Source organism: Pavona decussata, unplaced genomic scaffold, assembly GCF_977016875.1.
Source record: "Pavona decussata unplaced genomic scaffold, jaPavDecu1.1 SCAFFOLD_254, whole genome shotgun sequence".
Classification (NCBI taxonomy): domain Eukaryota; kingdom Metazoa; phylum Cnidaria; class Anthozoa; order Scleractinia; family Agariciidae; genus Pavona; species Pavona decussata.
In genome coordinates, this window is record NW_028145657.1 from 2,294,965 (window position 1) to 2,310,672 (window position 15,708).

At 36.0% G+C, this 15,708-nt stretch overlaps 1 protein-coding gene and 1 long non-coding RNA gene across 4 annotated transcripts in view; both read right to left on the reverse strand.

Annotated features, from left to right (window-relative positions):
• The window catches only part of LOC146456556 (uncharacterized), a 38,381-nt gene extending 26,111 nt beyond the window's left edge, over positions 1-12,270 (reverse strand). Inside the window, exons 1-2 of one of the 3 annotated variants that reach the window (XM_085092593.1) lie at positions 12,213-12,266; positions 11,415-11,474 (exon numbers count right to left, since the gene is read on the reverse strand). The gene's annotated coding sequence lies outside the window, so the exon portion shown is untranslated. Of the gene's footprint in view, positions 1-9,730; positions 9,792-11,414; positions 11,475-12,212 lie in introns of those variants that run through there. The other 2 variants (XM_085092592.1, XM_085092594.1) reach the window with 2 other exon arrangements.
• A 1,001-nt stretch (positions 12,271-13,271) lies between these two features.
• Positions 13,272-15,608, reverse strand: LOC146456557 (uncharacterized). The gene is made up of 3 exons (XR_014858764.1): positions 15,514-15,608; positions 15,168-15,250; positions 13,272-14,586 (listed from the first exon to the last, which is right to left on the reverse strand). It is a non-coding gene; the product is annotated as an uncharacterized LOC146456557 (long non-coding RNA).
• Positions 15,609-15,708: the final 100 nt, after the last annotated feature.

Below are 15,708 nucleotides of genomic sequence, written 5' to 3' on the forward strand. Positions count from 1 at the left end.
GAAATGAAAATAATGTAACATATGTTTATAAATGAAATCATTCAGAAATCCAAAATATATTGAAAGGTTTGAAGATGTCTTCTTTCAATTGGAGACACCATTGAATACTGGTAATCCAGGGAATAATAGGTCACAAAAGAAAGATGGTTATCGTTTCGTAGTCGATAACACAGGAGAAGTTACTCCATTTGATTGGTATAATGCAAGAATATCGGTTGGTTTCAAAGTCCAAACAATGCAAAATGGAAATATAGCAGCTGAAGACCATAATGGTATTGTTAATGGTTCACACAGTCTTATACATGATTTTGATGTAAGATTGAATGGTAAAATGGTATATGATTGTAATGATGCAAATCATTGTGTAAATATTAAGAATCTATTGGAATATAGTCCAGGATATGCTCAATCAACTGCAACCAATGAGTTTTTCTATCTGGATACAAACCGAAGTGCTGAAGAGAGACCTGCGCAAGCTTTGCACAGCAAAGGATTTGCTGCAAGAAAAGCGCTTTTGGGTCTATCAGCGGTTGTCAATACAGAAATACCATTGAATCGATACGCATTCTTTGAAGCATTGATGGATGAGTTATTGCCATCAACAAGATTGGAAATAAATTTGCAGATTGAATCTGATGCTAATCTTATTTGGCAAGCTGGGGCTGATTGTCGTGTAATTATTACCAGAATGGAGTTGATTGTACCAAGAATAACTTTCAATTCAGAGGGGCAATCACTGTATATGAGTCAGTTTTTGAAGCCACATAAATGGGTTTATTTGCGAGAAAATATTGAGAGAAGTAATTCTTCAACACAAAGAAGTGGCCATTTTCAGATAACAAGTGGGATTTCAAAGCCAAGACATGTGTTTGTTTTCATTATCAATGATGCAAATCTTGCTGCACAAACAGCAAATCCATTTTTGTACAATACATTCAATGTAGCAAATGATATGAAAATGTCAAATTGTCATCTGACAGTTGGAAATGGCAATGAATATCCTGATGTTCATTATACACCGGAAGCTGAACCAACCAGAGTTTACAGAGATATTCTCAAATATGTGCATGCAAACAATGAGTACAGTCAAGGAACTTTATTGAATGTCAACAATTTCAAAACAATATTTCCATTCTTATATTTCGATTTAACAAAACAAAAAATGGATATCAAAGATGGTACCACAAAGTTGACATTTCATTATGAATTATCTGGTACAACAAACGCTGCATATTCAGTTTATGCATTGACATTATATGAACAAGACGCTGAACTCATCCAAAAAGATGGTAAAATATTGTTTCGATAAATGGAATAAATTTTTAATGTAACGTTAGTTATATAAAAGATATGACAACTTATCATTCACATGGAGTAAAACTATCAATTGGGCAAAAAGATAAACTAGCAAAAGCATTAAAAAACAATTCAGCAATAACAATAAGATTATCAAATTCTGAATTAACTGGTCCGGATCAGCTGATGTTAACCAATACACAAATAAATAGGTTGAAAAAGGCAATGCAAAACAAAACTGGAGCAGATATTAAAATAAGCAAAACACAGATACGAAAAGCTGTACAACAAGGAGGCAGTCTTTGGTCATCATTATTCAAAATTGGCACAAAATTACTACCAATGGCAGCAAAAGCAGTTGGACCATTAGCTACTGGAGCACTTTCTGGGCTTGCAAATGTGGGAGTCAATAAAATATTTGGTGGTTTCCTTATTCCTCAAAATAAAATTGCTCAATTAATAGAATACAAAGATTGGCTCACTGAAGCACAAAAGAAGCAAATTGTCAATGCAATACATACTGGTGGACAGATTGTAATTAAACCAACTAAGACACAATCAGGAGGTTTTTTGGGGACATTATTGGCTTCAATTGGCATTCCAATGGTTTTGAATGCATTAATGGGTAAAGGCTTGCAGGTAGATAAAAGTAGATCCAGAAGATCGGTCCCAGTTTTTGTTCCAAACACAACCAAAAAAGATGGTGGTTTGGTCCTACCAGTTAATTATAGGCCGCCTCCATTTTTCGGTACATGGGATCAATATGGTAAAGGAAAAAAAACCAAAAAAAAGGAAAAGGTCTGTTGTTAGGCAAAAACAGTCCATTCAAGGGGATTCCATTAATCGGAGACATTCTGTGAAATTCATAAATAAACCACTCAGTAACTTTGGACTCATTGATTGGGTCAAAAAACTCAAAATAAAACACTTCAGAGGCATTTACAGCAGAGAAAATCTACCACAAAAGATGAAAAAAGATGAAGTTGGTATCATTAACCTGGATTCACAGATTGGAGCAGGTACACATTGGGTTGCTTATCGAAACGGAGACAAATATGCAGAATATTTTGATAGTTTTGGGTTAATTATGCCAAAAGAAATTATGCAATTTATGTCAACAAGTGGCAAACGATTAATGTATTCAGGTGATGAAATCCAAGAAAGAGATTCAGTATTGTGTGGCTATTGGTGTTTGTATTATTTATTTGAGAGACAAAAGGGTACAAGTATATTGAAAACAATCCACAATGCACATTTTGACATGAACAATCAAAGTGTCAATCATAATTTTATAATCCAATATTTTAAAAAATTATCTAATCAATAGTATATGAGAGAATTTTGCGAAGATTGTCAAGAAGAAACTGATCATTTTGGAGATGTTTGTTTATGGTGTACATTGGTAACAGATTCTGAAGATGATTCAAGTGACTACAGCTAGTATGAGTCTGACAGAGAATTCATCAATGATGAAAGTGACTCAGATTATGAGTCTGACTCTGATGATAATTAATCTAATATAGTGATATAAAATGGTCAAATCATATTGTGTTAAACAAAAGAAACAAACTGAATGTGTTGAGCCTGCAGGTTACAAGCAAGCCAAAAATGGTCGGCTCATGTTCTTCTGTACATGTGCTGAATGTGGTATAACTAAAAGCAAATTTGTTAAAAAACAGGGAAACTAAATAGCCCGTTCGAAGGGGCGGGCATAATGGATACTTTAGCATCAACTGGTGCTGATATGTTAATTCAACATGCATTACCATGGTTGGGAAAGAAAGCAGTTGAAATGGGTCGATATTATGGGTCTGAAGCTCTTAGAAACCCCAAATTGCAGAAGAAAGCTATTGATTATGCTATCTCTAAAGCAACTCCTTTTGTTCAAAAGACTGGATCAGAGATGTTTGATAAATTATCAACCAAAGTAAGACCAAAAAGAAGGTACAAAACTGACCGAAAAGAACTTGATGGTGGTAATTTGAATACAATTTTGGAACAACTCGGTACACCAGGTAAGGTTGCATCGAAGTCGATGGATGTTGTTGGAACATTAATTCCATCAACAAAGGAAGTCTTTGATAGATACAAATCTGGAGACATTGCCAAAAGTGCATTTAGCACAGATACTGGCATATTGTCGAGTCAATTTTGGACTGGCAAGGCTGGGAAAAATACATTAGAAAAATACAAAAATTATCCATGTGATAGTGTGGTAAAGATTGGAAAAAAAGATCATAATACACCAAGTTGTTCAAGCTATGATTCCATTGGTTGGCATCCACCAAATTGGACTGAGTATGATAAAGGAATCAAAGGACGACCCAAAAGTGGTGGTTCAATTGATATACACAAAGCAATTGGCAAGCTCCCAAAACCCAAAGCTGGTTGGGTACTTCCAGGGCATAAATACACTGGTCCATACAATGATTTGGAGAATCAAGTAAAATATAACCCCAAAACAGGGCAAATATTGGAAATATATGATAAACCAACAGGCAAAACAGATGCAATAGCCATGCAACATGATGTTGATTATTCAGTCTGCAAAGATGACAAAAAATGTAAAAACAAAGCCGATAAAAAGATGGTAAAAGCATTGGATGCTGTTCCATATTCCGAACGACAATGGGGACATTGGTTGGCAAGAATGAAATTAATACAAAACAGAAACTGGGTCTTGGGGTTCCAAAAAACGTCAAAAGCCGTCGGGTAAAGAGGAAAACTGGCAAGAAAAATTAGCTAATGAGCTGCATAAACCCATAAGGCGTAACTTTACTCGGCGGCGTGTTATTGTAAATAATATTGATGAAATATGGGCTGCTGACCTTGTTGAAATGCAACAATTCAGTATATGGAATAAAGGTTATAGGTATCTTCTCATGGCTATAGATGTTTTCAGTAAATACGGTTGGATTGTCCCATTAAAAGATAAAAAAGGTGAGACTATAACTACAGCATTTCAAAGCATATTCAAAGAGGGTCGAAAACCAAAGTATCTGTGGACTGATAAAGGCTCAGAGTTCTACAACAAACATTTCAAAGACTTGCTCAATAAACATAACATTACACTGTATTCGACTGAAAATGAAGAGAAGTCATCAGTGGTGGAAAGATGGAACCGGACGATTAAAAATAAAATGTGGAAACGATTCACTGCTCAAGGCAATACAATGTATCTGGATATTTTGCCTGAAATATTGAAGCAGTATAATAACACTAAACACAGTTCAATAAAAATGACACCGACAGAGGCATCTAAGAAAAAGAATAAAGGAATTGTTTACTTCAATCTATTTGGCAATTTAACACAATTGTCATCCAAACCGAAATTCCAAGTTGGTGAAAAGGTTAGAATATCAAAGTATAAAAGGAAAGTGTTTGATCGAGGTTATACAGAAAACTGGACAGAAGAGGTCTTCATTATCGATAAAATTCAATACACGAATCCAATCACATACAAACTGAAAGATCTCAATAATGAAGAGATTAAAGGGAGCTTTTATGAACCAGAATTATTGAAAGCTAATCAGGAGATATTCAGAATCGATAAAGTTATCAGGAGAGATTACAAGAAGAAACAAGCTCTGGTAAAGTGGAAAGGATACAATGATGCCTTTAACTCTTGGATCCCAATCAAGGATTTAGTTGATGTGCAAAAATAATAAGCTCATTTCACGGCCTCACGAATATTCGATAGCGAGTCGATCCAATAAAAAAATCTATTGTTGGGTGCAAGATAAATGATATTCTTACCTCAAAAAGCGTCTACAAACATCAGAACGATGAAAGTGAAGAAATAAATGTACAAATATCCCAAAACAGGAACCATAAACATCAAAACACAAACTCTTCACAAAATGGCGACAAAATGGCCGACACGTGTATTAACAAACTAGTGTCCAGTCCCCTTTGGGTTGTGTCATCGTGAACATGCATGAAAGCGCATGTGTGTTAATCCAAATCAAGCAATATTACGCAATATACAGAAAAATAGCACCACAAGTGTGAAAATTTCAGAACTGAGTGTAATATATAGGTAATCAGGCCATTGTTACATTAGTTCACAAACTCTGGTGAAGCTTTAAGGTGGTGTCAGTTGGCCCCTGACTGAAAACTGTTTGACGGCTTGTGCAGATGGTGAATTACTGAGTAGTGTGGGATGTCTTCCAGTGGACGGTACCTCCAGGGTGAGCCCGCTCAGGCCCTACTGGTTTACAGCGGGGTGCTCAGAGTTCTTTCCCGAACTCAACCTCTGTCCCAGAGGTAAACTGGGAAGGGACAGCCGCCTTGTCAGCGGCGGGGAAAAGACGTAGCAGGGGCTAGGCAAGAAAACAGCCAACCGAGCACCCCACGTCTAGGGTTTTGTCAATTTTTGTGACAAGTCACACAACGTCACGCGTGACAGTAACGGCATCCAGTCACACAACATCCATAAATTTGAATTATTTATGATTATTTTTTTCTCCATTACAGGTTAATTATATCCAAATTGGTGTTCAAAAATATTGTATTCATCATTCAAATCAGCGATTGATGAGTTGGTTGGATTTAATCGATGATTGTTTGTGAGTTGGGGTCAGTTGGGTGTCATTTATGAAAAACGAGGATTTAGGTTTTTGAGAAACCGAGGATAAAAATTTAGGTTTTTGAAAAACCGAGGATTTACGTTTTTTGAGTTCATTGTTGAATCAGGTATGAATTCAGTGAAATTTTCAAAAGTGTGCTTATACACCCAAATATCTAACTACTCTGGGTTCGTTAGCGGGTAAGATAAATCAGATCCTCCCCTTTGATTAGATGTAGCCATCTTGCCCGCTCGGTATTTCCTGTTGATCGTTCACTCGGCAGCGAGAGTCCTTCTTAAGTCCCCAAACAATGCAAGATTTTCTTCGATTTTCCTGTTGTTTTAGGGTGAAATGCTCATCAAACCGCTCAGAAAGCTCTCAACATTTACCAAAAGAAATGGATAGAGATATCAAATCATCTTGGTCAAGGGTAAATTTTGTTCTCGGCTGCTACAACAAACGGCCTTTGAATTGGTGAGTTGCTCTATAATGTTAGCCGGATTATATTAGGTTAGCCTGCAGTGCAGGCGTTTTTCATGGGCGAGTGCTGAATAATAAATTTAGGTTGCGTATTTGAAGGAGGCTGAGGGGGAGGGGGGCAGGAAATGAGAGCGATTTTCCTCCTCTCCCCCTCCTCCCTCCTTTAATTCTCAGCCAGTCGTCCTCTCCCTTAGGGTCACTTTTGACTCGCTCCAGCCCTCTCGCGCTTCGTCACTCAAGATGACAGCAACAAAGGATTATTCAGCGCTCCCGCTCCAAAAATACGCCTGCATTGCAGGCTAATATTAGGTGTGTTCTCATAAAGATTTAACAATTTAACTAGATAAAACTTCCTATAATCTTGTACCTTTTCATTTAATGTGTCTCAAGGCGAAGCACTAAATTACTCAGTTCTCCCGCTTTGCAATGACTGTTTTTACTAGAGTCGTAGTAGTTGTGTACAGCACAATTATTTTTCTAATTTACTCTTCGTGTCAATTTTGTTTCATTCAAGAACTGTTGATTGCACGCCGTAAACGTTGTTAAAACGTTTATTAAGTACACCTGACCGCGCGTTCGGCTAAAATGGTGAGTTTGCTGTTTGCAAATGCTATTAACGATATGAACTCGTATCGTTTCAATTCGTAATCCGATGTTTACATCGCAAAAAAAGATAAATGAAAAATAACCCCCCTCTCCAATAAACGTCCTTCTGGCCCTTGAATTGGTCGGGTAAATGGAATCATTGTGGTACTTTGATGGATGGTCATAAGTGGTTCTGCTTAAAAATCTTCTTGCGGTTCGATAGATATGTAACTTTCAACTGCATTAGTTCATAAGATTTATCCGGTTTGAAATTAAGCATTTCAGTGGCATTTACTCATTCGTGTTAATTCAAAATTTATTTATTTACTATTTAGGTACAGCAACTTAATAACATAACATAGGCAATTTAAGATTTATCACCCCACGCTCTGTTGCAATAATGCCACGAATAATGACGATGCCTGTATATTAGACAGCCGATACACGTTTTTGAGGGACCATACCTCACTTTTTCAACTTAACACGTTCTACACCCATCGGGGATATTCTAAAATGCATTTTCTGGAACAACGAAAGGAATTTGTTGTTATCTGTTCCATAAAAAGTAATGATTTCTGGATATAAATAGGGTTTTTATCATTATTTTACCATATTGTTAGAAACTAAGGTAAGAAGACACCATTTCGTATGTATTTTTGACAACTATTACAAAACTTTGAACAGCATTTCAAATATTAGCGAATTTTCATCTTTTCTTACCAGAAATTTCCGTGTACCTTTAGCAAAAGATGGTGAGAGGTACATTTAAATTTCCATGTGCCTTTGGCAAAAGATGGTAAAAAGTACATGGAAATTTCCATGTACCTTTAGCAAAAGATGTAAGCAAAAGATGGTGAAAGGTACATGGAAATTTCAATGTACCTTCCCCATCTTTTGTTAAAGGTGCAAAGAAATTTCCATGTACCTTTCTTATCATCCTTTGTTAAAGGTACATGGAAATTTCCGTGTACCTTAAGCAAAAGATGGTGAAAGGTACACGGAAATTTCCGTGTACCTTTAACAAAGGTTGATAAGAAAGGTACATGGAAATTTCTTTGTACCTTTAACAAAAGATGGGGAAGGTAAATCAGTGAAATTTCCATGTACCTTAAGCAAAAGATGACAAGAAAGGTACATGGAAATTTCCATTTACCCTTGAGTAAAAGATGTTCAGAGGTACATGGAAATGTTTGTGTACCTTTAGCAAAAGATGGGGAAAGCCAAGGTACAAGGAAATTTCCATGTACCTTGACTTTCTCTAACCGCAAAGGAACATGGAAATTTCCAAGTACCTTTGCACAGCAGAGCCGTAAAGGTACATGGAAATTTCCATGTACCCTGGCTTTCTAGAACCGCAAAGGAAGCTGGAAATTTCCATGTACCTTTGCATTGCAGAACCCTAAAAGAACATGGAAATTTCCATGTACCTTTGAGAACCGTAAAGGAACATGGAAATTTCCATGTACCTTAATGTATTCTGTTACTACTAATTGTATAACCTGGAGTTGAACGGGCAAAAAGTTGAGTATTCTGAAATATATTTTGTTTTACTGCATTAAAGTTGGAAACAAAAGGATAAAGTGAGCTAATATTTACCAGCTGAAGTAAAAACCTGGTAAACTACTAAACATTTTTGCTAAATATTGCTACCTTTAAATCTCTTTAGAGAGGAAATGGCTCGAAAATGACTAAAACAGCTGAATATTGCCAGAAAACCGCCGTTTTAGAATATCCCCGATGATTTTACAACGTGTTACTTGCTGTTTGGTAGTCTTTTCCGACACCGATTGATGTGATAAACAACACCAGTTATTGGATTTCTCTGATTCAGGTTTGTCATGATTGATGTTTTGGTAGAATCGATATTACCAGGACGACGAGAAACAAAAAACTCAAAGTCAATAAGTCCTGAATTTTGCGCTTTCCAGATTTGAATTTTAAGAAAAATAATACCAAAATATTGAACTTAAGGTTTGTGTTTCAAACCATTGTGCTTGTATGGTAAAGGTAAATAAAACAAAAAATATACAAGTCTTTCAAAAGATGACTTGAAAATATATATTGCCAAAATGTGTTCTGAAGTTATTTTTTGACGCTACGATTTACGTCTTGTTGATATTCCCTGTTGCGACACTTGAGAAAGAGTTTATTCTCTGACGCTGCTTGCCGGGCCTTGAAACTTTCTTGCAATTTCGAAATTTGTGCGTTTCTGGAGCCGTTTTTTGTTATCGTGCATTAATTAAAAAAATGCAAGAGAATTTAATAGGAACGATCCAAAAGAAAAACACGTTTAATAAGATCGCAGCAGGGAAGCAGTAAGACTTTGGTGGATTCAAACGATGCACATATTGGCAATATTCACTTCAACAAAGCAGTGTTTATTCCCTGTTACCACACAAAAACTCAGTCTTAACTTAGCCCCTTTTCTTTTTTATAAACCATATTTTAAGAAATCGAAGTTGTCTTTTCTAATTCAAATATGGATCGTTAAAAAATTAACAATTTCCTATTTTCGAAATTTTATGTTTGTAGTCGTCATGGCAATGGCAATTTTCCAAAATATTACTTCGGACAAACTTCAATCCAAACCCCGTAACTGAATTGAAATTTTACAGCAATTAGTGTCGCAGAAGTCTAGCAAATAGACAGTTGAAAAAGGGGAAGTATGGTCTCTAAAAACTGTATCACAAACCTTAAGCCGAAAATTAAGACTTAAGAATAAAAAGAGATTCACATTGGCAGTGCATATACATTTTTTAATGCTACAATTCTTCACTCCAGTGGCGCGATAGGTTCATTACCTTACAGAACCAGAAGTCAGGCTAGTTAAGGTTGTTTTCACTCGAAGACCGAGCTATGGACTAGAAACTGAAACAATATGAAAGGTGAGGCGTATTAACGAAAATGCTGGCAAGTTTTATCATGAGCTAAGACACTATCACGTTAATTTAAAAATTAATATAGGAATCTACTTTTCGTTTACAGTCACCTGTCGTGACTGTGAAGTTTTGTTTTTACTTTGGTGGAGTTCTGTTTTCATTCAAACCCACGATTCACTTGGGATATGATAACAAGTTTGATACGTGATCAGTGATAAGCACGCCGGAAACGTTTTGTACAAGATGTATTTCAACTTAATAAACGAATTTAAGGCTGAATCCTAACGTGATACTGAAGGATTAGAGACAACGTTTAACCTTCGAATCCGAAGATCTGTGTTTGTCGCTAATTAAATCCACCAGTTTTGATGCGATGTTACGATTCTTATCAGTAAAATGAATGGCTTGTTTTCTAAATAAGTCTTATCACGGTTTTCGACGACATATTGACGAGTAGGCAAACAGGCTTGAAATAACAGTGTTTGTATGGAAATCCGATGTCAAATCATTCTCATAAAACATCACTTCTGAAAAATTCATGAATTAGAAACTTTTGGCACTACAACAAGGATTTGAAGAAAAAAATTTGAGGGAAGTAGCTGTGCCAGAAAGCGTCCAGTCGTGTTTTGAACTTTCCATACATTTGTCTGTAAAGCGAACCAGCCGTGAACTGCTACTAAAAATAGTTCGCGGGAAAAAAATACAGAGAAATGTATGGAAAGTTCAAAACACGACTGGACGCTTTCTGGCACTGCTACATCCCTCCACTTTTTTTCTTAAACTCCCTTTCCAAGTATCAAAAGTTGAATTTTTCAGAAGCGATGTTTTATGAAAATTATTTGACATCGGATTTCCATACAAACACTGTTATTTCAAGCCTGTTTGCCTACTCGTCAAAATGGCGTCGATACGTCGATACGTCGTAACGATTTACTTGGGATCTGATAACGAGTTTGATAATTGATCAGTGATAAGCACGCCGGAAACGTTTTGTACAAGATGGATTTCAACTTAATAAACGAATTAAGGGCTGAATCCTAACGCCATACTGAAGGATTAGAGACAATAGTATATTAACAACATTTAACCTTCGAATGCGAAGATCTGTTCTTGTCGCTTATTGAAACCTCCACTAGTTTTGATGCGAGGTTACGATTCTTATAATAAAATGAATAGCCTGTTTTGTAAATTGAAGAGAAAATGCCATACAATTCTTCAAGCCCCTTTGCTTTTTAATATACCATATTTTAGGAAATCGAAGTTGTCTTTTCTAATTCAAATATGGATCGTTAAAAATTTACAATAATTTCCTGTTTTCGAAATTTTATGTTTGTATTCGTCATGGCAATAGCAATTTTCCAAAATATCACTTCGGACAAACTTCAATCCAAACCCCGTAACTGAATTGAAATTTTACAACAATCAGTGTCGCAAAAGACTAGCAAATAGACAGTTGAAAAAGTGAAGTATGGTCCCTAAAAACTGTATCGCTAGCCTTAAGCCGAAAATTAAGACTTAAGAATAAAAAAAATCACATTGGCAGTGTATATGCATTTTTAATAATGCTACCAATTCTTCACTCTAGGGGCACGATAGCTTCATTTACCTTACAAAGCCAGACGTCAGGCTAGTTAAGGTTGTTTTTACTCGAAGACCGAGCTATGGACTAAAAATTGAAACAATATTAAAGGTGAGGCGTATTAACGAAATGCTGGCAAGTTTTATCGTGAGCGAAGACACTATCACGTTGATTAAATTGATATAGGAATCTACACCTTGTTTACAGTCACCTGTCGCTGCATTTCTTAATAAACGGCTACGCAATATTTAGTCAAATTCCTTCAAGTCTAATTTCTGTAATTTGATACAGTAATACTGTTTGGTTTTATCAACACAGTTGGTTTAGCTTTGCAAACATTCAGAATAAGAGCCCAATAATTATATTTTAAAACCATGCAACTGTATGATAAGTTTTGTTTTTACTTTGGTGGAGTTCTCTTTTTCAGTCAAACCCACTTTCAAAAAGCCAAATTCCATTAACATACAGTGAACGACTACGTAACGATTCACTTGGGATAAGATAACGAGTTTGCTAAGTGGTGAGTGATAAACACACCGGAAACGTTTTGTACAAGATGGATTTTAACTTAATAAACGAATATAAGGCTGAATCTTAACACGATAAGGATTAGAAACAATAGTATATCAACAGTACAACATTTAACCTTCGAATCCGAAGATCTGTTTTTGTCGGTTATTGAAACCTCCACCAGTTTTGATACGAGGTTGCGATTCTTACTAGTAAATGAATAGCTTGTTTTGTAAATTAAAGAGAAAATGCCATTCAATTTTTAAAGAGGACACTAGGTCACAAACCAACAAAAATAACCAAACAAATACATACCAATCGCTTTAAATTTCGTTTACGAGAAGCCGCAGACGATCCGCACGACACAACGGCCACTGACAAATGACGGCAAATAATTCAATATCTCTTCTTTGAAATGACCGAGTAGACCGTCACAATTCCTGGGAACCAGGGACCGCGGCTGGCTCTGGTAGAAATCACGTGATCTGCAAGATGATGACCCCACACCGACACAGCGGCAAAACGCAATGCGCATGTGCCAACCACTGAACTTCCGGTCGGTGTGTTATTTCCGGTTAGCTATTAAAACCTATTGCGTAAACAAAAAACTCCCGTCGCGCGAAGTTTAAAAACAAAACTCAAGAGTTACGAAACAAACTTAAGCAAAAAAGTTGTTTTCCTGGTGAGTAAATTTATTTTGCTGTTTTCAAACCTTTGCACCAAGTGCGAAAACCATGCTCGAAGATGCGACTTGCTCGCGCTTGTGAAGAAAAGTTTTGTTGTCCGTGGTTGTTGTTGTCCTGTTGTTAAAATGTTGTTCCTCGCAAGACGAGAAGTGTGGTAAAAGTTTAGATAAACGAAAATGCGGAGGCCGTCATTACTTCTTGACACCTCAGTTAGCCAGGGCCGCTGAACTTCCAGTTGGTTCGATAGTTTGCCGGGTTCACTGGGACTAAACAACCGGTGTTCGGTTACTCAGGAAAACTACTCTCGAGCTCTCCACAAAAACGGGATACCTTCTCGACTTTATGCCGTGCTGGACGCTGTTGGAAAGGCAGGTAATGTTCCTTATCGTCCGGGAACAAGGTGCTGCAACAAATGTGCTGAGAATGTCGACCAAGAAGAAAAGTTTACCACGTATGCAGAATATAAGCCGAAAGAGACCCAATTTCGGTTCTGGGTTGTGCATAATTTTCCAGTGGATGTGCAAGAACCACCGTGATAAAATAAAAGTACCGGATCCTGTAGTAAAGGAGCAATAAATTGCACTACAAATAATATAAAGAGCAAGGCTAATTTCACAGTCAGAGAAATATATTTTTCCTTTCCAATATTTCAAACGGCACGACCTTTCTTCATCAAACATACCCTGCCTTGCTCTTTATATTATTTGTTCCATAATTTTTAAGTTTGCCTTTTACTTTCACATACAAAGATAACTTCATGATTATTAACGTTGCTAAGTTTGCAACCCCAAATAGTAACCCTTAATAAAGTAAACGCATTTTTCCCCAATTATTGTATATATTTAGCAAAAGAAATAATAATAATAATAATAATAATAATAATAATAATAATAATAATAATAATAATAATAATAATAAAAGAGATTGTAGAATAGTGCTTCCAAATCAGGACACCTGGAGTACAATACAAACTTCTTTTGGAGTTGTGAAAGTCAAATTGTCATGGAGATGTCCTAGTAGAAAGACATGTATAGAACAGCATTGAAACAGTTTTCAAAGCCTCATCAGGTCAGTTTAACTACACAACTACTTGAACAAAAAAGAAAAAAAAGAATCCCAGTAATATAAGAGATATTTCAGTAACAGTATTTCTACCAAACATCCTTCTGAAGGATTACACTGATCATCAACATGTATATTTCACTATAAAAATAAGCAATATCAATATTGTAATTTTTTTTTTCATCTGCTAGAGGAGAACAAATGTAACTTATACAAAGGCACCCCCAACCTCAGAGGGAATGAAATTAAGCCCCAGTATGAATATGCATATTCTGATCACAATTTAAATATGTGGATAATATAATTATCCTCCACATATTTCTTATGTTACTAGTTGTGAGAGTTTATTTAAACATCTTGATGGAGTATGTGGTGACCATTAGTTTCTACTTATAAAGATAAAAAGTTCTGCATCCCTTCTTCATTATTTTTTTCCAAACATTCATTTGATTACCTGGTAGAGAGATTCCAGAGAGCATTGCACCAACACCATGAAGGCAACATTGCACTTGCACTGTACACACCCTCAGAGATGGAAAAGTTTGCAGAGAAAAATGCACCTGGTCTTTTTAATCTTATTCTACACTATAATTGGATTCTTGGATCACAATCAAAATATTATTTTGCGAGATGATCCAAGAATGTGTGATGAGCATCGTGTATTACAAGAAAAGAGAACAGTTGTTTTATTGCATATCATAGCATATTTCTGGTAATCTTGATTTACACAATACTTTCTTTTAAGCTGACTTGACTTGTCTCAGGTATATTTATTTTCCTTGCCTAATGCATATGAGGAACACTCCTAAGTTGGAATAAACATGTTTATCAACCATAACAGCAGACAAATCTAGAATCTACCTATACTAAGATTGCACATTTGATTCTTCTTTCACCATGAGGTTTCCACATACAGAATATACTACTATCATATGAAACCCCTGAAATAAAATAAACAAGAAAAATTTAATTATTTTCTTACATTTTTACTTACAGTGTATATAAAAAGGGGGCTACAAATAATATTTATTATTATTTCAGGTCACAGAAGACACATTTAATGCATGAGGAAGAAGGATTATTTATTCAGCAACATGGGGCATCCAGAGATGTGATAAATTCTGCCAGAAGTTTAGGCTTCAGCACCAATCCAATCTTTTCCTTAGTTATCATTTTTTACCTTGGGCAAATTTAGGCTTTTGCACAAATTATGCTAGCATTTTTTCGATCATTTTGGTGAAGTAAAAGCACCAAGCATTATTCGAGCGTTTCAGTGGCATTTTCCATTTTTTGAGAGAGAGAAAGAGAAAAATTAAAATAAAATGACAAATTATTTTAAATGAAACGTCAAGTAGCCTGCTTGGGTCAAAACTTGGCGTCGCGAACAGAAGCAGACGCTTTTCACCAACTTATTTTGCAACCAGAACTTTTTTCAGCCATACTTGCACGCATGTTTTAACATTAGCTTCAGGTTAAATGCTTTGGTGACCATAATTTTCAAAGTTTGAAGTCATTCATTTACCAGACAAGATGACTGAGTGAAAGGCTTTGCGTCGTTGCTTATAATAACATTTGAAACAGATAGACCTTGCGTCTTCCTTTGGTCTAATTAATAAAAAATATATAAATGAGAATTTGTAACAGCAGTCTTTCCAAGAACATTCCATGTGTTGAAGAACGGACAAATTGTAATAGTAGCTATAGAGCTAGGTGTTAAAACACGATTCACCAACCGACAAAATATTCATAACTTGGGCTGAAATGGCGGGCGAACACGCATAGAATCACATTTTTGGACGTTTTTTAAAAGATAATCAGTACCACTCGACTTCAGAATCAATCATTGTAAGAAATTATGGTGAGCTTACCTTTTCTTTATCATTGGTCCAATTCATCTTTAACATTTGGTTAATGATCCACAGCAGGAAAGTTTTTAAAAAACTTCAACAGATCAAAACATAACCCTAACCGGAAAGCGTGATCTCGACCGGAAATGCCAAAAATTGGCGCATGGGTAGACGTTTTGCCGCTGTGTTCCCCACACCGAGTGTGATGGGACTTTG